Source organism: Macrotis lagotis, chromosome 1, assembly GCF_037893015.1.
Source record: "Macrotis lagotis isolate mMagLag1 chromosome 1, bilby.v1.9.chrom.fasta, whole genome shotgun sequence".
NCBI lineage: Eukaryota > Metazoa > Chordata > Mammalia > Peramelemorphia > Peramelidae > Macrotis > Macrotis lagotis.
The window spans coordinates 728,753,314-728,780,104 of record NC_133658.1 but is presented as its reverse complement, the minus strand read 5'-3'; the positions used below and the strand labels follow the sequence as shown (position 1 = coordinate 728,780,104).

Here is a 26,791-nt window from a genome sequence, read left to right as displayed (position 1 = left end):
TGTGTGTGTGTGTGTGTGTGTGTGTGTGTGTGTCTGTGTGTGTGTGTGTGTGTGTGTGTGTGTGTTTTGTTTTGTTTTTCTTCCTCTGGATGGGGATAACATTGTCCATAGCCAGTCTAATATAGTTGTCCTAGCTCTCTGAATTGCTGTGAGGAGCTGTTTTCATCAAGGCTGATCATCTCACAATGTTGTTGTTAATGTGTACATTGTTCTCTTGGTTTAGCATCAGATCCCAAAAGTCATTCCATGCTTCTCTAGAGTTCGACCATTTATGGTTTCTTATAGAACAATAATATTCTATAGTATTCATGTACCATAACTTATTTAGTCATTCCCCAATTGATGGGCATACCCTCCATTTCCAATTCTTTGTCACTATAAAAAGAGCTGCTATGAATATTTTGAAACATGTTACTCCTTCTTTCCTTGTAAGCAATTGGCACTCCTAAAAAAATAAATTTTATTTTTTTAATCAATAAAAATCTGCTTTCTCTTTCTTTTATCCTCACTCCTATCGAGGAAGAAAAAAATGTTACAAACAAATGTAGAAAAGTAAAACAAATTCTCACAATGGCCATGTTAAAAAAAAATAGGTCTTGAACTCCAATCCATCACCTTTTTTGAAGGAGGTGAATAGTGTGTTTCATCCTGAAACCTCAAAATTATTTTGCTTTTCAATGTTGTTAGTACTGCATAAATTATATTATTTTGTTTTATTCTCGAAAACCATAGGAAGAAGGTGCTACTATTATCCTCATTTTATAGAAGAGCAAACTGAAAGAAACAGAGATTAAGTGACCTGTGCAAGGTCACACAGTTACTATATGTTGGTGCTGACTTTGAACTCAGGTCTTCCTGATTTCAGGTCCAGCATTTTATCCACTGTGCTGCCTGGCTGTCTACTATGTACCACTTCATGCAAGCTCACTGACACCATACTCTTTACCTTTTCTTAATAGTGCAACAGTATTCCATCATCTCTATATACCATATTTTGTCTAGCTATTTCCCAATTGATAGGTACATCCTCAGTTTTAAAATCTTTGCTATTGAATATAAATATTTTTATACATTTTCTTCTTTCTTTGATCTCTTTTGGGGAATAGACCTAGTATTCCTAGATTATGCAGAGTTTAATAACTTTTTGGGCATAGATCAAAATTGCTTTCCAGAATAGCTGGATCATTTCACAGCTTTATCCACAATCTCTTAGTACAGAACTGTCGAACTCACAACTGTAAAACTCCCAAATACACCAGAACCAGATTAAAATGTACTTGGGAAAAATTTTAAGAAAATAGTTCCTTTGTAAAATGAGATGAAACAAATGTTCTCTAAGCTCACTTCCAGTTAAAAATCTTATCAAATTATGAAAGATGTAAGGATATACACATATCTCTCTAAGATCAACATAGGTATCAAATTCTAAGAGAGCATATAATAAATAAAAGATATGCTAATTTGCAACTTTCTAAGTCAATATGCCAACTTAGATCTATTTCTGTTCGTCTACTTTGGCAATTTGGTGTATATGAGATAGAACTTCAGAGTTGTTTTATTGTGCAGTTTTCTAATTTTTAATGATTTAGAGCATTTTCATTCCATACATAGCTATTAGATTTCTTTCTCTGAAAACTACCTATTCATATCCTTTAACCTTTTGTCATATTGGGAAATGACTTTTATTTTGACAAATTTGAATCATTTCCTTTAATATTTTAGAAACAAGACCTTTATCAGAGAAACTTGCTGCAATGATTTTTTTTTTTTTGCTATTTATTTGCTTCTCTCTTGGTTCTTATTGGGGTTTTTTTGTGCATTCACAATTATGATGATTAATTATGTAATTTCTTCCATCATATTCTTTTATACTTTCCCTTCTTTTTATTTACTGTCCTTTATAAAGAAGAGATGGTAAGAGAAAAGTTTGCTCAGCATCAGTACTCTGGTGAAATCTATTTCCACTTTCCTGCCTTCTCTTCTTTTGCCCCACTGAGAACCAATCACAGATTCTTATTTTTTCTTTCTTTTCTTTTAGACCCTTCCTTGAGATCCTCCCTCCTTAGAATATGTTTTGCTTAGGAGTAATTCTTTCCTTAATCTACTCTCCCTCTCACTGCTTCTTTAATTATATAGCTCTTTCCTGTTATCCTGTTGAATGAAATAAACTCTGAGTGTATATGTGTGTGTGTGTGTGTGTGTGTGTGATCCAACTGAATAATTCAGTTGAGAATGAGGTTCAAATGTCACACAATTCCCTCATTCCTTCCTCTTTATTTGTATGGTTTTCTGCTTGTGCATACCCCACACTCCCTACCCAAATTTGTGAGATAATCGACTCCATACTGCTTCTCCCTTTTCTCCATTGGTACATTTTTTTCTCTTACTTTCTATTCTTTTAATATTATCAGAATGTTACAAAATCATTCCCAGACTTTTTGTCTTATTAGATTTCCTGTCTGACTTCTGAAGATGACACATGTCATCTTCCCATATTAGAATGTAAACTGTTTGTACTTGTTTAGTCCCTTATGATTGCTTAGTCATGTTTACCTTTATATGTTTCTCTTGACTCCTTTGTTTTTATTTCAAAATTTCTATGCAGTTTTTTTTTCATTTTTTTTTTTAGGTTTCTGTTAGGCAAATAGGGTTAAGTGGCTTGCCCAAGGCCACACAGCTAGGTAATTTTTAAGTGTCTGAGACTGGATTTGAACCCAGGTACTCCTGACTCCAGGGCCGGTGCTTTATCATTTCTTTTTTCTAAAAGGAATTCTTGGAAATTCTCTGTTTCACAAAAAATCTTTTTTTCTTCCTGGAAGATTTGTATTCAGTTTGTTGGTCAGTTATTCTTGTTTGTAAAGCCTATGTCTTTGATCTCTTGTACTAAGTTATTCTAAGTTCTCTGTTTCTTTATAACGTTGGTTGCTAAATCTTGTGTGATCCTGACTTCAGTTCCTTTGTACTTGAATTTTTTCTTTTTGGCAGTATCTTTTCTTTAACCTGGAAATTCTGGGTTTTGGCTATAATATTCCTAGTAAGTTTTCAATTCAGCAGCTAACTGGTAAATTCTTTCTATTCCTTTTGATTCTAAGATACCTAGTCAGTCTCCTTTTTTGATTAATGAAATATGACACTAGAATCTTTTGTTTTTATGACTTTCAGATAAACGATTCTTAAAATATTTTGCTTAGACAAAAGTCAAGAACAAAGGACTACCACCACTACCAACAATAACCCCTCTTAGATCTGTTTTCCAGGTCAGTTATATTGTCTAAGAGACAACTTTTATTTTCTTTCGTTTTTTCAGTCTTTGACTTGTTTCAATGTCTCTCGTCTTATGGAGTCATTTTATTTTATTTTGTTCATTTTAATTTTTAGGGAGTTTTTTCTCTTGGACAAGATTTTATAGTCCTTGTGCCAAGCTATTAATTCTCTTTCTAATTCTTTCTTTCACAGTTCTTATTTCTTTTCCAAATTTTTTTTTCTCTAGCACTTTCAGTTCATTTATAAAGACATTTTTAACTCTTTAAATTAAATTTTTTCTTCATCACTTCTAGGAATTTTAATTGGATTTGTGCCCCAAATATGTTTTACTTTGAGGCTTTGATTATAGATATTTTGAGGTTATTCTCTCACTTTCATTTTCCTTTCTTTGAATTTGGGCTTTAAATGTTGATTTTTTTAAACTGCTCATTCTTCTAGCCTATTTCCTGATTTCAGAATTCATATTAGGACTAATCTCTCTACAATTCTGAAGAGAATGTTTGGACTGAGATTGTGTCCTTTTGGGTCCTATGGCAACTTTCTTGGGGTTATGAAGTTGAGTTATTATTCCATCATCTCAGAGACAGCTAAGGTTGTGGTTTGGCAAGCTTTTAGTGCCCTCAAAATGATCCAGGATAAAATGTGATTACTGCCCTTCTTATCTAGGCTCTGCAACTTCTATACCTGGGTTTAGGTTTGAGCCACACACCTGTGGGTTTCCCCCTTGTTGGAGTTTCAGGAGACTGCTCCTGCATTCAGTCACTATCTTAACTGGCGAGCTTTACTAGTTCAGATAGAACCACAGGCTCCTCTGTAATCTGGGATTTCTGCCCCACCTATTTTGCTGCAGGTAGATTTGAGCTCCTGCCCAGTTCCAAGGATCAGAGTTATATAGATGCTTTGCATCTGTTATTGCAAGGTATCATTTGCTTCTGAACTTGCTCTTAGCTCAGTACACAGCCTAGAACCTGTGACTGCTTCTCATCCTAGCTTGTCACCCTTAGACACAGGTCCTGTTCTCACTGTGCCCTGGATCTGTGACCTGGACCTGGATAGTAAGGAACAGAGCTGTCAATTGATAATGATTGGACAAATCTGGGACTTTTTCTTGTCCTGATTTTCCAGTTGCTGAGTGGGATGTTCTGCAGGACCATTTACTAAAGAGTAAGAAGACTAGAAAGATAGGAAGAACCCAGACTGTGAAGAATTTATATTTGAACCTTAACTAGACTGATCTTCTAAAAGCAGACATATAATATTTGAAGCCTTTCCAGCATGGTAGAAACTATAAAAGTTCTTCTGCCAAAGATTTTTGAGAAGCCCAGTTCAGCACCACAGCATGTTAAGGCATCAGATTCTGTATTGATGAGCAAGCTTAACTATTATTTTAAGTAAAAGGCCTTAAGTGGATAAGTGCATATAGTTTACCTACTTGAAATTATCTGTGATAATGGTGTACAGGAATAACCTTGATAGGTGAAATCCATTGTGAATAGAAAACTTCATTTTATCAGTATTGTTATGACAGCTTCTTCCTCTTTTCCCATTAAAATTTTATAAGAGCTATTAACCAGTAACAATTTTGAATGATTTGAGTTTCACAAGCTTTTCATTACTTTACCACTCCCTTTGTGGAGGTGTTAATGAACAACAGTAAACTGGCCAAAATGTGGACTGTACAGCTTCGAGCAATCAAGATTTGCTTGTGTTCCATAAAAGGAGATACATATTAAATGTGAGTTGATTAATTAACTGTTGAAAAAAAGGAAAAAGAAAGATGAAGAAGGATCAGGCCCTTGTGCATGCCCTTCTGATTACTCTTGTTTTCTCTTTCCCAGTGAAGTATATGACCTTTTTAGATGTAAAGACACTATGCCTCCAAGACCACTTCACCACAGTCCAGGATAAGCAGCATTCTCTTCCCCAACATAAGTTCTGTTTGACTTTTAAACTTCTGTATAATTTGGTCTTTTATTCTGAGATCCAGTGACACTGACCTTTGTGTTGTTTCTTGGGGAAACAAAAAAAATCCTGTATCTTCCAGTTCCAGGCATTTTCACTAGCTGTTGCTCATGTTTGTAATTCCTTTCTCATCTCTACCTTTTGGTTTCCCTGGCTGCCTTCATATTTCAGGTAAACTGCCACCTGCTGCAAGAAGTCTTTCCTGATCCCCCTTCCCTCTGAGATCACCACCAAGTTATTCTGTACATGTCTTATTTGTGCATTGTTGTTTGCATGTTTTCTCCCTCATTAGATTGGGAGCTCCTTAAGGGCAGGGTTTAATTTTGTCTTTCTTTGTACAACCGACCAGGGTTAGCACAATACCTGGGCCAGAGGAAAGGCTTTATAAGTACTTGTTGATTAGACTGAGAATTGAAAAGTTTATCAATATTAAGTAGGCCACAAGATGACATATTCTTTGGCAATGGCAATCCTTGAAACAAAGACACATACAAAAAGAACCACAGTCCTATGGTCTACCTTTCTTCAGTGCTGGTGGCAGAATGATGGAAATGGGGACAGAGAGTGCTAAGAATCACACAATTTTTAGACCATCTATAAATATTAACTGAGTTGTTGATATTGTGATGGTGAGATCTTTGTTTAATGACTAAGGAGGGAATGGACTACTGAAGGAACTGAATAGTATCAATCTTTACGTTCTCAATATAAATGAAAGTAGATGCATCATAATTAAGCATCCAAAGGCAACAAGAAACATTTTTATAGGCTATTTGACCATCTCATAGTATTTATAATAAGCATTTGTAAAATACCATGAATATAATTGCAGTTTAAATAACTGCAGAAGTTGGAAGGAGGGTAATAAAAACTCTAGAAAGAACTTAACTAGATCCTTCAAATTAAATCAATATATAAGTGAAAACACCTAGTAAATTCAGTGTAAAAGCTTGCATGGTGAGAATATTAAAAAATAGGTTGAACATGATTCAGGGTTAAGAAGTAAGGGAAGCTGAAGGCTGGAAAACTAGGACTATGCTATAAATTATAGCCCTAGGACTATATATCATGAATGCTTTCTTTGAGAGAAAAGTTAGGAAACACTAGACTTTATACATATAAAATAATATCACAAAAAGTGAAATGTATTATATTTTAATAGGAACTGAAGTAGTTAGTATTCTAGGAGTTGTTACTGGATCAACTACATCCAGTTAGGCCACCAACTTGTTAGAGAATAAACAAATCAATATAAATCAGAAGAATAAAAATGAGATTTATAATTAAATCAACTCCACTCCTAATCTATTTAATTATGCCTTTGGCATTGAAAAATTATAAATGGATAAAATAATAGATATCTTAACTGAATATTACAATTTCAATCAACATTATTATACCCTTACTTTGTCACAGGTACTATGCTAATCTCTAAGGAAAAAAGGCAAAACAGTTCCTATCCTCAAGAAGCTTACATCTTAATTGGGGAGGCAATATATATAAATCAGAACATACTAGATAAATACAAACCAGATGACAGGTAACTTAAGAGGGAATGGCAATGGTAATTGGGGGAACCAGGAAAAGACTTCTGGAAAATATGGTTGTTACAAAAAAATGGAAGCAATAAAATCAATGAACCAACAAGTATTTATTAAGGATTCATAAATGTTAGGCACTGGGGATACAAAGACAAAGCTTAACAGTACCCAATCTCAAGTTGCAACCTTGCTGGGAGTTGGCATCCAGACATTCCAGAGTTGGTAACAATTTGTGCCCAGGTGGCCTACAGAGACCCAAGGAATGCCCATGTTTCAGTCCAACAGTATAAGAGCCCTATAGTCAAGACTCCAAATCTTACAAGCAAGAAGAAACCTTATCTATTGGCTGCGTGACATTCAGAAGGAAACTTCATAGGACAAATGCTTTCTTTGCATCAACTCCCTTATATTGGAACACACTCTCCCCAGGAAAAAAGATGATGGATAGAGGGTAAAGTGTTATTCTAGTATTGGAGAGAAATGTTTCTACTTTTGTTAATGTGCTATCTTTTTAGTAAATATTTCTTGGGGAAAATTAATTGATATTAATTGGTTAAATAAATGGTTACTAATCACTGACATTTGATATTGGAGATAAGATTTTGGAACAGGGGCTCAATTGGAGTCTTATAAGGCTATATTAAATTTGGAAGAAGGTAGATTGTTGAGAAAAAATAATGAGCTTTGTTGTTGATGTTGAATTTGAGATGCCTGTGTGACAACCAGTGGCAAACCTAGCACATTTGACACTTAGAGTAGATATTTTTAAAAAAATTCCTTGTTTATATGACAAAATTATTTTTGGTTAATAATCATGAAATGAAACAAGAAAAATAGAAAAGAAATATGGTGAAGATTTTCTTTTATTGTCATTTTTAGGTATAATTACATCAGTAAAAATAAGTGATTATGGTACAAAAAAGAAATATATAATGGTTTAACACTTTTTAATTATATTCAAGGATTTTTTTGAAAAAAAGAAAAAATTATGTCTACATGTTGGCCTGTCACAGTAATGAATAATTTTTTTTGGATCTTAATTTCTTCAAATTTATCATAATATTGTTCAGCTGTTTATGGTCATGTCTGACTCCTCACAACCCCTTCTGATTTTCCTGGTAAAGATACTAGAGAGGTTTGTCCCTTCTCCAGCTCATTTCATAGATGAGGAAACTGAGGAAACAGGGTTAAGTGATTTGTCCAAGGTCACACAGCTAGGTAATTATTAAGTGTCTGAGACCAGATTTGAACCCAGGTACTCCTGACTCCAAGGCTGGTGCTTTATCCACTATGCCAACTAGCCGCCCCTAAGGCTGGTTTTGAACTCAGGTCTGCCTGATTCTAAGCCTGGCACTCTGTCTACTGTGCTACCTAGCTGTTCATAAATTTGTCATTACTTCTTCAGAACTGATCCTTGAATATTCATGTTCATTAGAGTAGAGATGAGTCAATCTATCTTTTGCTTAAAGTTGATTGAAGAACATTTTTCATTAAATTTTGAAAAGTTTCTTTCACATGAAGCAACAGTTATAGAAATAGTTAGGAAAAGCCTTAAACATAAGGGTAAGTTTGGCAGAGATTCATAAAAATCCCAGTTTACAAATGAATTTTAATAAAACTGAAACATATGCAAAGGTTACCATTTAGGCAGTTCTTGGAACATTACATCGTTATAGTGTTTTATTTTCTTGATTTGTTCCTTAGTTTTAAAACAAACAATTAACAACTTAAAAAAAGAATAAATTTCCATTTTAAAGCTTTCACTCAGATTCAGTAAAATAATTCACTTATAAACTAAAATTTGCATTTACCAAACAAAAATATTATTCCTTGCAGTTGTCCCTGTTTTACAGTTTCAAATTTTGAACAGAAATAAAAATTCCAAGTGGTCACACTGAAGGACAAAATTGCATTAACTCATTTTCTGTCTCTTCATCCTTATAATTGCTGTGCTGTCTTTGTTTATTTTAACTCTACTCTTTAAATACAAGAATATGTAGAATCCTGGAGATAGAAAAACAAACTGAGCACCCAGAGAACTTGAGCAAAACCAACTAACTCTAAATGAACATGAGCAGTTTAATCCCAACCAGCTACTGTCTCACAGCTATTGTGATAACTTAGACCCACAGAATATGTTTCAGCAGTATTTTATTCCTCTTATTGTTTAGAATTGTGATGTGATAATAAAAAACTGACAGACTTTAAAGTCGTTTTTTTATGATTTTAAAAATATTTTATTATTGTTATGTTTAAATATGTCTAACAATATACCCCCTGTACCCAAAGGAAAGTGCTCCCATAGCTCTGCCCATTCATTATATATCAATAGAGACATTCTTTAGAGATAGAGATTTGTATTCAAGGGAGAGACTAGATCACAGATAGACTATTTCCAGGGACTTTAGAGACCATCTAGTCCAATCTCAGAGGTAGCTGGTACCATAATAGATAGAATCTGTACCTGGAGTCAGGAAGACCTGAGTTCAAATCCAGCCTCAGACACTCACTAAACTGTGTGATCCTGGAGGTCAAGTCATTGCCTCAGGTTCTTTATCTGTAAAATGGGATTAGCAATTGCACCTACCTTCCAAAGTTGTTGTGAGGATCAAATAAGATACAATTTGTAAGGCTTAGTGCCTCATATATCATAGGCATTTCATAAATGATTACTCACTTTTTCTCCTTATTTTCAAAAGTCTCATAGAAAGATTTAAATCCATGTCTTTTTTTTCCTTTCAAGATCAGCATTCCAGGCCTGGGGGACGGCTAATACAAAGGCTCAAAGAAAGGAACCACAGGGTTCTGAGTGTGGAACAGCAAGTAGGCCAGTGGGTCTGGTTCACAGAGTGTACTTTAGGCTGTACAAAGGTGTGGAGATAGGAGATGATAGAATGCTAAGTTCTGGAAGTTGACTGGTAAAGTTGTGGGAGATAGCTGGTATGTATAGTCCATGAAGGGGAGAATCTAGGATTAGCCTAGGAAGAAGGTAGGATTCTTGGGGTCAGACTATAAAAATACTAGGTTTCTATATTATTCTAAATTTATTTTTTTATTCTCATTTTGTACAAATTTTTTTTACATTGATAAAATATTCTTGTTTACAAGTAAACAAAATACCCCTCCTCCCCCCATGAATATAGATAGACTTGCTTGGGCGAAAAAAGTAAAGGGGAGAGAAAAAAAATTAAAATTAAAAAAATAATAGTAATAATTATAGGTATGGCCAGGTGGCAAAATGGACAAAGCACCAGCCCTGGAGCCACGAGCACCCAAGCCCATATCCAGCATCGTAAACCCAACCATCACCCAGCCGTGTGACATGCAAGCCACCCGATCCCTACTGCCCTGCAAAAACCAAAAAGAAGAAAAAAAAAGACCCAAAATAAAATAATATAGTAATGATAGTAGGGGTGGCTGGGTGGCAGACAGAGCATTGGCCCTTGAGCCAGGAGCACCTGGGTCCAAATCCGGCCCCAGACACCCAAAGATCACCCTGCTATGTGGCCCCAGGCAGGCCATATAGCCCCACTTGCCCTGCACCCTCCCCCAAATAATAATAACAAGAAATGTGCTTGAGCCTTTGTTCCAACACCAACAACTCTGTCATGGGTGGATCTCATTCTTTATGATAAGTCCATCGCAAAAGTTACTTCCATATTCTTCCAACGTTGTCATTGCTGATCGCAACTCCCTCCTTTCTTATTTCTCCACTACCATGTACTCTATTTTCTTTCTCCTTTCACTATGACTCTGCTGTAGGGTCGTTGCCTGGCTCAGCAGACAGATCCCTAGTCCTGGGGCCAAGAAGCCCTGAGCCCCCATACCACCCCTTAGGCCCAGAATCCACCTGGCTCCATGGTCCTGGGCAGGCCTTCCAATCCCAGCCCCTTGCATGAAGTAAGAAAGAAAATGTGTTATATCTGACCACTCCCCCCACATGGTCCATCCTCTCCTCCTTTATTCACATCCCCACCCCTTCCCCCTGCTCCCTCCTCCTTACTCCAGATGTCTATGCCCCATTGAGTATATATGCTGTTTCCTCTCTTAGCCATCTCTGATGAGAGCAAAGGTTCCCTCATTCCCCCTTGCCTCCCCACTTCCATATCATTGCAATAGCTCATTGTAATAAAAAAAAATCTTAAGTGAAATATCTTGGACTATTCCCCCTCTCCTTTTTCTTTCTCCCATTCCATTTCCCTTTTTTCTATTGACTCCATTTTTACACCATATTTTATCTTCGAATTCAGCTTTCTCCTGTGCTTCAACTATAAAAGCTCTCTCTACCTGCTCTATTAACTGAGAAGGTTCATATGAGTATTATCAGTGTCATTTTTCTATGCAGGAATATATGCAGTTCATCCTCATTAAGTCCCTCATATTTTCCCCTTCTCCTCCAATCTCCATGCTTCACCTGAGTCCTGTATCTGAAGATCAAACCTTCTGTTCAGCTCTGGCCATTCCAAAAGGAACATTTGAAATTCCCCTGGTTCATTGAAAGTTCATTCAGCCTTACTGGGTAGTTCATTCTTGGCTGCATTCTAAGCTCTTTTGCCTTCCGGTATATTGTATTCCAAGCCCTACGAGCTTCCAATGTAGCTGCTGCTAAGTCCTGTGTGATCCTGACTGCAGCTCCACGATATCTGAACTGTGTCCTTCTGGCTGCTTGTAATATTTTCTCTTTGACTTGGGAGTTCTGGAATTTGGCTATAATATTCCTAGGGGTTGGTTTTTGGGATCTCTTTTTCTGGGGGGATCGGTGGATTCTCTCCATTTCTATTTTGTCCTCTGCTTCTAGAATATCAGGGCAATTTTCCTGTAGTAATTCTTTGAAAATGATGTCAAGGCTCTTTTCCTGATCATGACTTTCAGGTATTCCAATGATTTTTAAATTATCTATCCTAAGTCTGTTTTCCATACCAGTTGTTTTTTCAATGAGATGTTTCACATTTTCTTCTAATTTTTGATTTTTTTTTTGTTTTGAAGTATTGATTCCTGATTTCTGGTAAATTCATCAGTCTCCCTGAATTCTATTCTTTGTCTGAAGGATTTGTTCTCCTCAGAGAGTTTTCTTATCTCTTTTTCCATCTGGCCAATTTTGCTTTTTAAAGCATTCTTCTCCTCAATAACTTTTTGAACTGTTTTATCCATTTGACCTAAGCTGGTTTTTAGCATGCTATTTTCTTCAGCATTTTTTTGGATTTCCTTGACTAAGCTGCTGACTTCATTTTCATGTTTTTCCTGCATTTCTCTCCTTTCTTTTCCCAGTTTTTGTTCCAACTCCCTCATTTGATTTTCAAAGTCTTTTTTGAGCTCTGTCATAGCCTGAGCCCAATTTCTGTTTTTCTTGGAGTCTTTAGATGCAGGAGCTTCTGCTTCCTCATCTTCAGACTGAGTATTTTGATCCTTCTTGGGCTCATTTGCAAAATATTTCTCAATAGTCTTCCTTTTGTTTCTTTGCTTGCTCATTTTCCCAGCCTGGGCCTGGTTTGGGGTGCTTCCTGAGCTTTTGGGACACTCCCACAAGGGTCTCAGTGTGTGAGGCTCTGTCTTCCCTCCTGGTCTGTGAATGACCATAAGCACCCCCCCTCTGCCACAGGGCTGAGGTGGGGGGGGGTCCTGCTGTTCTTTGGGGGGGCCTAGACTGGCATCAGGATCTGAATGTGGTCAGAGCCCCAGAGTCCTGTTCCAGGGGCAGAGGACAGAGCTAGGCAGTCTCTCTTCACTCCCCTCCCTCAGCTCAATGGGCTCATGCCCTGGGGGCTCCTGTTTACCAGCTCCTTCTGCTTCTGTTTCCGGCTCTGGGCTGCAAAAAAGACCAAGCTGCTCCCTGTGTGCCCCGTGGTCCACGTGCTCTGGCAGAGGTCCTCTGCTGTTTCCCCCACTTTGTGCCTGGTGCTCCTCAGGGTACAGCTCAGGAGAATCCCCCGCTGCTGTGAGCTGAGACTCCCAGTGCCCTGGGGCTGCCTCCGGGAGGCTCTGGCGGGCCACCCCTCCTACCCCGGGGAGCAGAGCCTTTCTGCTCTTTTCCAGGTTACCTTGAGTAGGAGAACTGCCTCACTGGGTCCCTTTGTGGATTCTGTCTCTTGAAAGTTTAGTTAGAGTCCTTAGCTGATGAGTTTTATCAGAGAGCTCCCAAGACTGGATCCCTTCTTATTGCCATCTTGGCTCTGCCCCCCTCTCTATATTATTCTAAATGTAATAAGAAGCCATTGATGAAAAAATGCTCTAAATCATTAATCATTAGAAAAATGCAAATTAAAGCACCTCACACCTCTCAGATTGGCCAGTATGACCAGGAAGGATAATGATCACTGTTGGAAGGGATGTGGGAAATCTGGGACACTATTACACTGTTAATGGAGCTGTGGAACTCATCCAACCCTTCTGGAGAGCTATTTGGAACTATGCCCAAAGGGCAACAAAAATGTGCATACCCTTTGATCCAGCAATACCACTACTGGGTCTATACCCTGAAGAGATGAGGAAAAAGGGTAAAAACATTCCTTGTACAAAAATTTTATTGCAGTCTTGTTTGTGGTGGCAAAGAATTGGAAATCCAGTAAATGTCCTTCAATTGGGGAATGGCTTAGCAAACTGGTATATGTATGTCATGGAACACTATTGTTCTATTAGAAACCAGGAGGGATGGGAATTCAGGGAAACCTGGAGGGATTTGCATGAACTGATGCTGAGTGAGATGAGCAGAACCAGAAAAACACTGTACACCCTAACAGCAACATGGGAATGATATTCAACCTTGAAGGACTTGCTCATTCCATCAATGCAACAATTGGGAACAATTTTGGGCTGTCTGCAAAGGCCAGTGCCATCTGCATCCAGATAAGGAGCTGTGGAGTTTGAACAAAGTGCAAGGACTATTCCCTTTAATTTAGGAAAAAAAACCAGATAGCTTATTGTCTGAACTTGTTACCTCTTAGACTTCTCTTCTCTTTAAGGATATGATTTCTCTCTCATCACACCCAATTTGGATCAAGGTACAACATGGAAACAAAGAAAAGACTGACAGAGTGCTTTCTGTGGGGGGGGGGAAGCAAGATTGGGGGAAAATTGTAAAATTCAAATAATATCTTTAATAAAAATAAATTTTAAAAAAAGAAGCCATTGAAGTTTCTTGTGTCAGGGTGGAGGGAAGGGGAATAATGTGACCTATGCTTTAGGAAGATTATTTTCAACATCTCTGAGGAGGATAGACTGAACAAAAGAGATATTGAAAGGAAGATTGAAAGGGAGACTCAATAGTCCAGGAGAGAGACATAATGAGGGCTTGATCTAAGGTAGCAACTCTAAGTTGAGAGAAAGGGAAGAATGCAAAAGTTGTTGTAAAGGTAAAATTGATCAGACTTAGCAACTTATTGGCTATGGAGAATAAAGGAGTAGAACAGTGCAGAGTAACCCAAAAATGTGAATCTTAGTGAGCACCTTTGACACATTTACTTTGATAGGATTACTACATCTTAGAAATAGAAAAGCTTGGAGCAGAGCAGTTTTGTGGGGGAAGAGTTTTAATTTGTTGTTCCTTTGTTTCATACATGTCTGACTCCTGGTGACCTCATCTGAGGTTTGCTTGGTAAAGATACTGTAAAAGATACTATTTACCATTTCCTTCTCCAGCTCATTTTTCAGATGAGAAAACTGAGTCAAATTGGATTAAGTGACTTTTCCAGGGTCACATGGCTAGACTGAGAACAGATTTGAATTTAGAGAGATGATCCACACTCTCCTTTATTCACTGTGCCTCCTAGTTGCCCCTGAGATTTTAATTTACACATGTTGAATTTGAGAAGTCTGGGGGGGGGGGACATCCTTGGGGGGGCAATATTGGTGGTAGTGAGACAGGAGTTCAAGAGGGATATTGTGGTTCACATCTGTAATCCTTGTTTCTGGATGACTGAGACAGGGAAATTGCTTGGGCTTGGGTGTTCTGAACTGGAAGGGTCTAAGCTGATTGGAAGTCTGCAACTAAGTGGTGCCAATATGAGAAGTCTGCAACTAAGTGGTACCAATATGATTGGCCCCCAGGATTAGGGGATCACCAGGTTTTCTAGAGAAGGGTGAACTGGAAACTGAGCAGAAAATGTTTTCCTTAGAGTAGAGGAGAACCAGGAAAAAGCAATATCACATGGTCAGCTAGGTGGCGTAGTGGATAGAGCACCCACCCTGGAGTCAGGAGTACCTGAGTTCAAATCCGACCTCAGACACTTAATAATTACCTAGCCATGTGGCCTTGGGCAAGTCACTTAACCCCATTGCCTTGCAAAAAAACCCAAACAAACCTAAAAAAAAAAAGCAATATCACCAATGCTAAGGAATTAGAATTTTCTGGGAGGAGGGGACAGTCAATGTGACAAATGTTGTATAAAGATCCTGGAGGAGTATACTAGGAAAAGTTCAATTAAAAGATGTTGTTACCTTAGAGCAGCTTCAGCGTTGCCCAGTGGAGGTGAGGAAGTAAAGGCTGGGAGTGTAGATAACTTTTTCTAGGAATTTGTATGTAAAAGGGAGAAGAGCTATAGGGAGGTGACTTGTGGGGGTAATGGAGTACACTGCAGATTTTTTAAATTGGGAGAAACATAGGAGGACTTCTAAGTTTCCTGGAAGAGGCCAGGATATAAGGAGAGACTGAAGATGAGAAGGAGGGAGAAGTGATAGAAGAGACAAGCTCTGAAAAGAGGTAATATCAGAAACTGAGTTGCCTTGATTAAGGAGGAGAATCAGCTCTTGTCAGACTAGAGCAAAGGAGGATAGAATGGGAAATAATGCCCGGAGTTCTGAGGCATAGGATAGGGAAAGGATTGTATTTTTCTATTTCCTTAAGGAAATTACCCTTTGGAAACTGAGGCAGCTAGGAGCCACAGTGGATAGAGCACTGGACCTGAATTAAAATCCTGCATCAGGGTGGTTAGGTGGCACAATGGATAGAGTACCGGCCCTGGAGTCAGGAGTACCTGAGTTCAAATCAGACCTCAGACACTTAATAATTATCTAATTGTGTGGCCTTGAGCAAGCCACTTAACCCCATTTGACCTGCAAAAACCTAAAAAAAAATAAAGTTAAAAAAAATCCTGCCTCAGTCACTTCCTAACCATAATACCCTGGGTAAGTCACTTAACCTCTGACTGCCTCAGTGTCTTCATCTGTAAAATGAGGGTAGTATAGCACTTACTTTTGGTGAGGACAAAAAATGATGTAAGATTTGTAAGGAACTTTGTAAACCTTAGAATGTCACATAAATGCTAGCTATTATTAACCTTATGTTGAACTGTTTATACCTCTTTTCACTATCATTAAATAGCACTGATCTTCAACTTCCTGTACCCATTTGTCTGAAAGATCCAAATCACTTAAACCCCAAGAGATTTTTTTTTTTGTTTTGGTCACCAAATAATTCATCTTTTGGGTCATATCAGCTCAAGAAATGATCTATAAAGTATGGAAAGTTTATGATCTGTGTGAATGAAGAAGGTGTATCTACACAGATGAAATAATGGGCCCTTGAAATGATTATTTATTTTTAACATTCCTGGCCACAACCTACCCATTTGGATGCCCCTTGAGGTCTATCCTTTAGCCACATCATGATTAGTGTGAATTATGATTTCCCTAAAGTGGCTGCATGTATTTGAATTTGCACTATTTGAAGTTATAATTATATAAAATATGGTAATTGGTTCCAGTCCAGTGAAAATGTGCAATGTGATTTTGAATAATGCAACCACTTCAGAAGATTCATTATTTGAACGGAATTTACTGGTGTTAACAAGCCCATTTGTATTTGACTTTTCTGGGTGCTGTACAAAGTTGGTAAAGCAGATTCTGTTGGGCCCCATCTCCTCACCCCTCTTCAAGGAGATGTTGGCATAGGCTTCGCTGAGGAGGGAAGAGAGTGAGGGAAAATTTCAGGTTCCTTACAGATGCTCTACTACTCAATGATTCAAATATTTCTAAAAATTTACTTTTCTGCTCCTGAGTAGATCTGGTGAGGTAGAAGGCTAAAATCTATGGGTACAAGATGTTCTCTAATCTCTAATACCAGAGATGGCTATACTGCCTGTCAGTGCCAAGGACAACAGAGAAGTCTGCTAGACTTCTTCAATCTTCAAATCTGCATTTTTTTATTAAAATTATTTTCCCCTTAGTATTTGTTTAATCCTCTGCAAGTTAAAAAGGAACAACCAAAAAACCCTCCAAATCTTTAAATTTAGAGAATCATAGTTTTTGACTCAAAAAGGGCCTTTATTAGTCACTAAATTTAAATGACCCTTGAAATTAAGTAATCCTCAATTTCACATCTCCAATAGGCAGCCAGTCTCTGCTTGAAGACCCCTGTTGAAAAGGAACCTCAGAATTAGGGTTAGAACAGCTTGCATCTTTAGAAAATCATCACTGACATGGAGTCCAAATTTTCCTCTTTGCTGCTTCCATCCATTGTTTCTGGTTCTGCCCTCGGGTGTAAGCAGAACTGGTTTAAGCTTCTTCCAAGGATGGTCCTTAAGAAACTTCTGCATATCCATCTCATGGACTCAATGCCCTTCACTTTGGTTGCCCTTCCTTGGACAACCTCCTGTTTAGCCAAAGCCTTTCTAAACTATTGAGCTCAGAACTGACAATAATATAAGAGATCAGTTCTGACCAAGACAGTCTAGAGGGATGATCACCTTGTTATTCCTGAAAGTTCTCTTTCTATTATTTATTGCAGTCTAATGGAACCCCCGTGCCTAAACCCATTAGGTAAAGATGGGACTCTCTCCTCCTTGGTGGAGATAAATACCCTTGTCTGAATGAGGGGAATGATAAAATTGGTCTCAACACATAGAGTTGAAGAGCTCTGCTTTCCCCCAATCTTAGCAACTTTTTTTTTGGTTGCTATTTTTAAAATTTAATTATTCAATTTATTTTTTTTTCTATCTACGTGCAATGGTAGTTTTTACCAATCTTTTTTTTTGCAAGATTTTAGGTTTTGGGGATGGCTAAGTGGCACAGTGGATAAGGCACTGGCCCTGGAGTCAGGAGTACCTGAGTTCAAATCCAGCCTCAGACACTTAATAATTACCTAGCTGTGGCCTTGGGCAAGCCACTTAACCCCACTGACTTGCAGAAACTTAAAAAAAAATTTAAAAAGTTTATTGATTTTGGGGTGGCTAGGTGGTGCAGTGGATAAAGCACAGGCCCTGGAGTCAGGAGTAACTGGGTTCAAATCCAGCCTCAGGCACTTAATAATTACCTAGCTGTGTGGCCTTGGGCAAGCCACTTAACCCTATTTGCCTTGCAAAAACCTAAAAAAAAGATTTTAGGTTTTACAATTTTTCTCTTTTTCTCCCCTCCCCCTCCCTCTCTCTCTGATGAAAAACAATCTGATATAAACTCTACATTTATAACCATACTACATTGAACATGTTGTGAGAGAAGAATCAGATCCAAATAGAGGAAAGAAAACATTAGAGAGAAAAAAGTGATATAATACTTAAGACAACTTTTAAAAAATTGAAGATAATGAGCTTTGGTCTTTATTTGAACTACACAGTTCTTTTTCTGGACATGGATGGTATTTTCCATTAAAAGTCTTTTAAAATTGCCTTTGATTATTATACTGCTGAAATGAACAAGTCCATCATGGTTGGTCTTCATCCCAAGTTGTTGTTAGTGTGTATAATGTTCTTCTAGTTCTGTCCATTTCACTCAGCATCGATTCATGCATGTCTTTCCAGTCTTTTCTGAAATCCCATCCCTCATGCTTTTCTTAAAGAAAATAGTATTCCATCACATACATATACATATACAGTCATTCTCCAATTGATGGGCAGACCCTCAATTTCCAATTATTTAGCAACTTTTTTAGTGGACTTTGGGGTTAATTCAGATTACATTAACTTTTTTTGTCTTTCACATCAAACTGTTGAATTATATTGAAGTTGCAGCTCAGTAAGAGCCCCAGATCTTTTTCAGAGGAATTGCTAAATTAAAGGCCTTCAACCTGTGAAGCAGATTTTTTTTTGACAAAAGTATGACTATCTATTTCTACTTATTAAATTGCAATTTTATTTAAACTACTTAAAGTACATTTTATTGCTTTCTTTTATTATATTTTTATATTGCCTTTGCTTCCAAGAAAGACATCCTTTATAACAAAGAATTTCTTTTTGTTATTTTTGCAAGGTAAGGGGGTTAAGTGACTTGCCCAAGGTCACACAGCTAGTATCAAATACTTACTAGCTGACCCCCACCAAAGAATTTCTTTTTTTAAAAAAAAGGAAGAAGAGGGGGAAAAAATTTGAGAAAACCAGTCAACACAATGAAAAAAAGTCTTGCTATCTGTAATTGTCCACACCCCCCAACCATAGATTCCTACCTCTACAAGGGAGAAGAGAAATGGAGTACATCTTCTCATAACTTCTTTGTGTAAGGCTGGATTTTATAGTTTTGTAATATTTGGCTTCAGTTGTTTTGCAACTACTCTTTCCATTTCCATCGTTATAGTTGTGTTTATTACTTTCTAAGTTCTGTTTACTTCACTTTGCATAAAATCATTTAAGTCTTTCCAAAACTCTCTGTATTCATCATATTTGTCATTTTTTACATATAGCACAATGTTCCTATTAAAATTATGTACCTATTTGTTTAACCATGCCCCAATTGATGAACAGTTCTTTTGCTTTCACAAAAGTGCTATAAGTATGGGGAACCTTTTTTATGGTCAGTGACCTCTTTAGGGTACATGATTAAACATTTGGAATTTGGGGATCAAAAGGTACAGACATTTAATTCACTTTATTTATATAGGGCAGTTAGATGGTACAGGAGATAGAACACCAACACTGGAGGCAGGAGCCTGAGTTCAAATCTCTAAACTTAGACACTTGACACTTACTAGCTATGTGACCTTGAACAAGTCACTTAACCTAGGGCCATCTCCAGTTATATTGATTCATATATATAGTCACTGAACCCAAATGGTTCTGGAGGAGAAAATGAGACTCCTTAGCACAGCATCCCCTCTTTCAATTTCAATTCATTTTTTGCTCATCCTGGCATCACCTCCTTGTTTTCATGGTCTTTTTTGAGAAAGAAGGACAAACATCATTTGTATGTGAATTGCATTTTATTAGATTTAAGTCAGTACTTTAACTCAGCAGTTCTCAAACTTTTTTGTCTCAGGACTTTTATACTCTTAAAAAAATTGTTAAGGGTCTTCCTCCCCGCTAAAGAGGTTTTGTTTTTGTGGATTATAGCTATTGATATTTACTGTGATAGAAATTAAAATGACTCAGTTTTATTTTGAAAATAATTTTAATCTCATGGAGCCCTCCAAAGGAGTCTCAGAAACTTTCAGTGTTACCAGAATACCCTTAGAGAATTTCTACTCTAGTTTATCAAGATTTTTTTTGTATCCTCTTTCAGCCTGTGTGTGAGCTGTCCTTCCCAGTTTTGTTTCCTCTTCATATTGGTTTTTTGCAAGGCAAATTGGGGTTAAGTGGCTTGCCCAAGGCCACACAGCTAGGTAATTATTAAATGTCTGAGACCGGATTTGGACCCAGGTACTCTTCACTTCAGGGCTGGTGCTTTATCCACTGTGCCACCTAGCCACCCGTCCTCTTCATATTGGATAAATATGACCTCTACTTTTATTCAAGTCATTGATAAAGGTGTTAAATAGTTCTGGGCCTAGGAGATCTCAAGGACATTTCAGTTTCAGTTGGCTACTCAACTGGTTCCATATCCATCAAATTCTACTTTCATTTAGCCTTTATTTTTTCCCAACACAGATAGTGAAATACTTGAATCTAATGCTTTGAATAAAATCTAACTAAACTATATCTATGGTATTCCATTGATTCCTCAAAGTTTCTAACTTTCTCTAAAGAGCAAACAAGGTTAGTCTGGAGTGATGTGTTCTTGACTGAAGCCATACCCTCTCTATGCAATTACATTTTACTCTTCTAGAAGTTGAAATTCCATCAGTGCCTAGTCCTCATCTAGGCTGGGTTACCTGAATTCATCAAGGGTGGTTAGGTACTCTCTACTAGCTCCTTATTTATCTTGGGATCAACTCCCCATTAGCCATTTTTATTCTGGTCTTTTCAGAGCAAAGTCATTTTCTTTAGCAGTGAAAATGGAAGTGAAATAAAGATGAAGGATTGGGCATTATCTTTGTTGTTGGGTTTTATTGTCCTATTCACACCAAAAGTGTAAGTTCATTCTCAAATTTTGTACTCCCTATGCTATTCTCTTTGGCATTCATGGCATATTTGTTACTTCTTCTTGCTTCTATCTCCTGCAAAGATCTTCTAAATTGGTTGTCAAGTGACATTTTGGTCTCTTCAGATAACTCTCCTTTCTCCTCATCAGAAATGTTTTCAGGGGCAGTAGATGGTGCAGTGGATAGAGCACCGGCCCTGGAGTCAGGAGTACCTGAGTTCAAATCTGGCCTCAGACACTTAATAATTACCTAGCTGTGTGGCCTTGGGTAAGCCACTTAACCCCATTGCCTTTCTAAAAAATAAAAAAAAAAGAAATGTTTTCCTTTGCATTTTAAAAATTACATTAAGAGCTTTCCATCCTTACTCAGCAGTCATTCCCTGGAAAAATTTTAAACCTTGAGCCCTATCTACCTACCCTTCTTCTGGATCCTACTGTTCTCTCAAAATCCAAGGAGCATGCCAAAATTTGCCCTACTCTTTTATCTATGATAAATTCTAGGACACTTCCCTCCATTGTTTCCACCCCAGCAATGAATTTTTCCATGGGAATGAAAATAAGATCCAGAATAGAATTTCACCTTGATGGTTTTTCTATATTTTGAAGGGGTTCTAGCTAGAAATGCTGAGGATCTTCTCCTCCCAGACTGATTCTTTTGTGAAGGCAAACTAGGCCATCTTTTCCCTCATTTCTTACCTAGACTTTAATTATTGAATGGACTAAGACAAACTGACCCAGGAAAGGCCTTAACTCAAAATGACCAAGATCTCCCACTGAATGTGATGCCATTGCCAGTCATCTTGACCTGTGTCTTACCACTGAACTCTGATGACTCTGAAAAGTGAGGCTGATGACTTTGAACAGTTCTGCTTCACTTAAATCCAATTCACCCCCAAAACCAAAATATCACCCTCCTGATGTCATTGATCTTCTTTGAGAATGAAGGACAAATAACAATATTTTGAAGAATGAAATTATCATGAAGTTGTTGGCTACTTTGCTTTTGGTAGATATATAGGCTAATTTAAGTCTCCCATCACCACTTCTGGTCCAGATCTGGGATCAGTTTTCTAAACCATGTGTAGTTCCTTATTCTGCTCAGGTAGTAATTTTTGCCCTGATGATTTACATTACATTCCTTCCTTCTGGTTCCCATATTTCCTCACATGAATATAGTTTTTAAATTGACCATGTTTTACTCTGCATCAATTGTTTGCACAGTGGTATATATATATATTGTATGTATGGCAGTTGTACAAAAAAAGTAGAAGATATACATACAAGGTTTCCTTAAAGAGTTTACAATTTTATAGGGAGGCAGGACAAGAATAAATAAACAAAACATAAAGATTCATAAAAGCACAAGACCCAGAAGAAACATATAAACATAGTTTATATGTGAGTCGTAAAGGTTAGTACAAAGTTGTAAAGGTAAGTATGAAAAGCATAGACTAATTTGTAGGAAGGAGAGTGAGTCTGAAAAGGTGTTGCAGAGGACAGAAATTTCAAATATTGTTTGCAGTAGGGGAAGTAAAGGAGTTTCAGGAAATAAAGCAGGTAAATCGTGGCAGGAAGAGAATGGCATTTATGGTAGAACAAATTGAAGAGGGTTTATGGTGGACAATGAGTATAAGTATAAGTGTGTTTGGTTGGAGAAAAGGTTGTGATGGATCAGAAGAGAGGGAGGATAAGGGAAGATTAAAGCAGTCAGTTGAATGTCTTAAAGCCCATGGTCAGGTTTTACCAATCTAATAATAATAATTGGAAACCATTGATATACAGTAGCACAGTGAGCATGATTAGATGATGCTATTTGACCAAAGCATAGAATGAGACAAAGAATAACAAAGAAGTAAATAAATAGGAAGTTAGATAAACTTAAAAATAAATAAATAAATATATGTTTGTGGCTACCATGCCCCTTCTTTTACCTGTCATGTTTTCTTTGAATAAAGTATACTCATCTAAAGCCATATTTCTTCTGTGGATTTCATTCAAACAAGTCTCAGTGAAACCTGTGAGGTCCAATTTGCCTACTCATGTTAGGACCTCTAGTTCCTAAACTTTGATCATTTGTCTATAGATATTTTGAGGCATAGGTTTTCTACTAGCTCTTTTCTTGGATTTTGTCTCCGGACAATTTCTGGATCCTCAAGGTTCACTGAAGGTGCTCTCTGAAGGGAATGAACATTTTCATGATACAAATATCATCTCATGCTATCCTCACAACTCTGGAGGTAAGTGCTATTATTATTATTATTATCCTGTTTAACAGTAGAGGAAACCAATGACTTGCCCAGTATTACATAGGTAGTAAGTGTTTGAGTCTAGATTTGAACTCAGGTCTTCCTGTCTTATAGCCCAACACTATTCACTATGCCACCTCTCTATACTGTCTAGCTTGAAAAATCTATATCTATCATCTATCTATCTATCTATCTATCTATCTATCATCTATCTATCTGCCTATCTCTGCAATTTTCTACCTACCTCCATCCTTTGGATTTGATAAATTTATTGGATTTGATAATTATCAGATTTTTGTCAAGTCACCTCCAATTAGGACCTGTCATGCCTATATTTTAAGCTGTGGCTCAGAAATTCTAGCCCATTCTCAGACACTGACACTATCTTCTTAGCCCACTGTTCATTTTCTAAAACCATTTTTTCTCTTCTGATCCCCTTATCTTCAATGAGCAACAGTGGATAAAGTACAATGTCAGAATCAGTTATTAGCATTCCTGTTTTGTAAATTAAGTCATAGAAGGCAGGTAAGGATGCCAGTGCAGCCAGCACAGGAGATTAATTCCGCAGTATTTTTTCCATGGTGGAATAGAAACTTATATTGACTAGTGTCATATTCAATTTGTGTCCTAGTGTCAACAACCATTGATAAGATATATTTAATATAGAATAGCATAAGGAGTTCATCAAGAATGGAGTATTGAGTTCAGACTATGTACCAGTAAAACTGGTGCTTGTTGCAACTTGGCTAAACTAGGTTGTTGTGAGAGGAATATTTCAATTTCCTTATTTTAAATTATCAATAATTTGCGATCATCTCTCCACCTCAGGGACAGGTGGTATAGAGGTGACTGGGATCTTAATTAACTATCGCTAATGGTGCACAAACTCTGATGGATCCTACCAAGCTGGAAGAAACACTGAGTCTGAGCTCAGTGATGTCTGTTATCTGAAGACTAGCCTATTAAGTGTGGCTAAGAAGGTGAGCCATCAGGTAATGAACTTTATTTTTTGTTCCCAGTAACTCATGAATCTATCTGCTAGTAGATGTGTTAAGGCGTGGCAAGGTTTCAGTTGGAGAAGGTACAGTATTTGGTATAACATTTGGTCCAACCAATCTTCCTTCAGGGTTAGAGTTTGAGTTAAGGAAGATACCGGCTTACTAAGAACTAGCAGTTAAGAAGGTCACTAAACCAAGGAACCATTCATATATTTTATAGAGTCAGAAACACTTGCAAGCATTAGGCAAAAAAAAAAAACCAAACATCTAGAAGAATCTAAATGGGACAGTAAATAGAGTGCCACCAGACCTGGAATCAGGAAGTTTTGTTGCTTTTCAGTTATGTCCAATTCTTTGTGGCCCTATTTGGGTTTTTTTTTTTTTTTTAGGTTTTTGCAAGGCTAATGGGGTTAAGTGGCTTGCCCAAGGCCACACAGCCAGGTAATTATTAAGTGTCTGAGACCGGATTTGAACCCAGGTACTCCTGACTCCAGGGCTGGTGCTTTATCTACTGCGCCACCTAGCCGCCCCTTATTTGGGGTTTTCTTGACAGAAATACTGGAGTGGTTTGCCATTCCCTTCTCCATTTTATAAATGAGGAAACAAGATCAAGCGACACAGGTTCACAGGATCACACAGGTAGTAAGTGTCTGAGGTCAGATTTGACCTTAGATGAGTCATCTTGACTCCAGGCCTAGTGCTCTATCCACTCTACCACCTTTCTACCTCTATCAATCCCCAGGAAATATTAAAACTTGGCCAGTCACACCAGAACATTATTTTACTAGGATTCAATATACCCTGAAGAAGGAAGGAAGGACAAGGATTGAGGGTAAGACATCTGAGTAATTCAAACACAGAAAGAAATGATTTGGGGTACGGGTATGCCAAAGCATTAAAAAAAAAGTCATGACACAATTGGAAGTAAATCTCAGGGGCATCTCTGGTGTCCTGGACTGCTAGGGTTTTGCATTTTAAAAAATTACTTTAATATAGTTTATTTCATTTAATCCTCACCATAGCCCTGTGTGTAGATAAAAACCAGTCAATGCTCCTCATCAACAGAGAAGAAAATGGAGGCTCTGATTAAGGGACTTGCGCCATCCAGCTCACACAGTCTGAGACAAGGCCCAGGACTCAGGCATCCTAAATCACTCTTCCCCTGCTGTACCCCATGACTTTGACAATGGGATAACCTGAACAGCTGCTATGTGGTGAGGCAGAGGAGGGCGAAAGATTGGTTATAAGCAAATTGGATAGAGAAAAATGTTTGAAAGGCCTACCACAACACACGTTAGGCAACGTACTCTGTGGTTGGTGTCTAGGAAGCAACTGCAGCTGACAGACTCCGCTGACATGCAATAGAGTAAGAAAGGTGGGGGGGGTTCCTTGAGAGAAAGACCCAGGTGCAGCCTGTGGGGTATAGAAGGCCCAGTCATCAAGAGCAAAAAGCTCCTCAAGATGACTTCACAGACATTGTCACAGGAAAGAAGAGCCATTGGATCTGGATTTTTTTTAGCCATTCTGCAGGAGTTGTTAGAAGCAGCTAGTTGTCACAGTATATGGAGAGTGCCAAGCTGGAAATCATGAAGACCTGAGTTCAAATCCAGCCTCAGACACTTATTAATTCTTTAACTCTAGAAAGTCATTTAATCTTAGTTGCCTCAGTTTCCTCAACAGTAAAACGGGGATAACAGCACCTACCTCTGAGGATTGTTGCAAGGATCACACATGGTAATATTTGTAAAGTCCTTAACACATAGTGCTATAGCACTATCAAGAGAATCATTTTAAATTGTAATTTGGAGTTTCCGGTTCTGCTGCAGTAGATACAATAAATGCCACCCTCTCTTCACAAACTGTAGCCACAGCATTTTTGCATTTATGAACTTAGAGAACCAGAGAATTTTTGCTTATGCTTACATTTTCTATTCATAAACTATCTCTTTTATGTGCAAAAATCAATATTTTATGGTATAATCTCTATGGAGGTTAAATGTTAGAGCCCTCCTCACATTGGTTAAAGAAAATCTACACATTGCAAAGTGCCCATGAAGCCAAGGAAAAGACCCTTTAAGTGAAGTCTTTCCAAACCTCTGTGGGAAATTCCCCTTTTAATCATTGAGCTTTTTATTTTATAGGTATGCAGGGAAGCATTTGCCAGAGCCCAAATCAAGTCCAGGGTCTACTCCCAAAGAAGATTTTCTTTGTTCACATTTGAGGGAAAAAAGAGACTGTTAATCATATCTGCAGACATAGGCCCATGTTGCCTGTTGTAGTCTTTGTTGCAAGGACCAGTATGTTACCATCAGTTCTCTTTATGCTTATTGTGTGCAAAAAAGTGGCCTCTGATCTCTGGCTACAGCTGTTGCTTGTAGCACCTGGCATTGCTTTGAGATGCATGGGCAACCTAAAGTCTTTGCTCCAAATCCACTGTGATCACTGTCTTCTAGGTGGGTTTTTTCTTGCTTCCCCCATCAGTTCCCACCTAGGCTGGGGCAAGTTGTGCGCTTCAGTATTTCTGTACACTGATCTTTCCCTGGTGAGAATATTGGTTCCCCGA

At 37.7% G+C, this 26,791-nt stretch overlaps 1 long non-coding RNA gene across 2 annotated transcripts in view; it reads left to right on the top strand.

Annotated features, from left to right (window-relative positions):
* LOC141523749 (uncharacterized) overlaps positions 1-26,791 on the top strand; it is a 124,854-nt gene that overhangs the window by 8,048 nt on the left and 90,015 nt on the right. For both annotated transcript variants that reach the window (XR_012478578.1, XR_012478577.1), the window contains exon 3: positions 24,059-24,222. This is a non-coding gene — a long non-coding RNA (uncharacterized LOC141523749). The remainder of the gene's footprint in view (positions 1-24,058; positions 24,223-26,791) is intronic.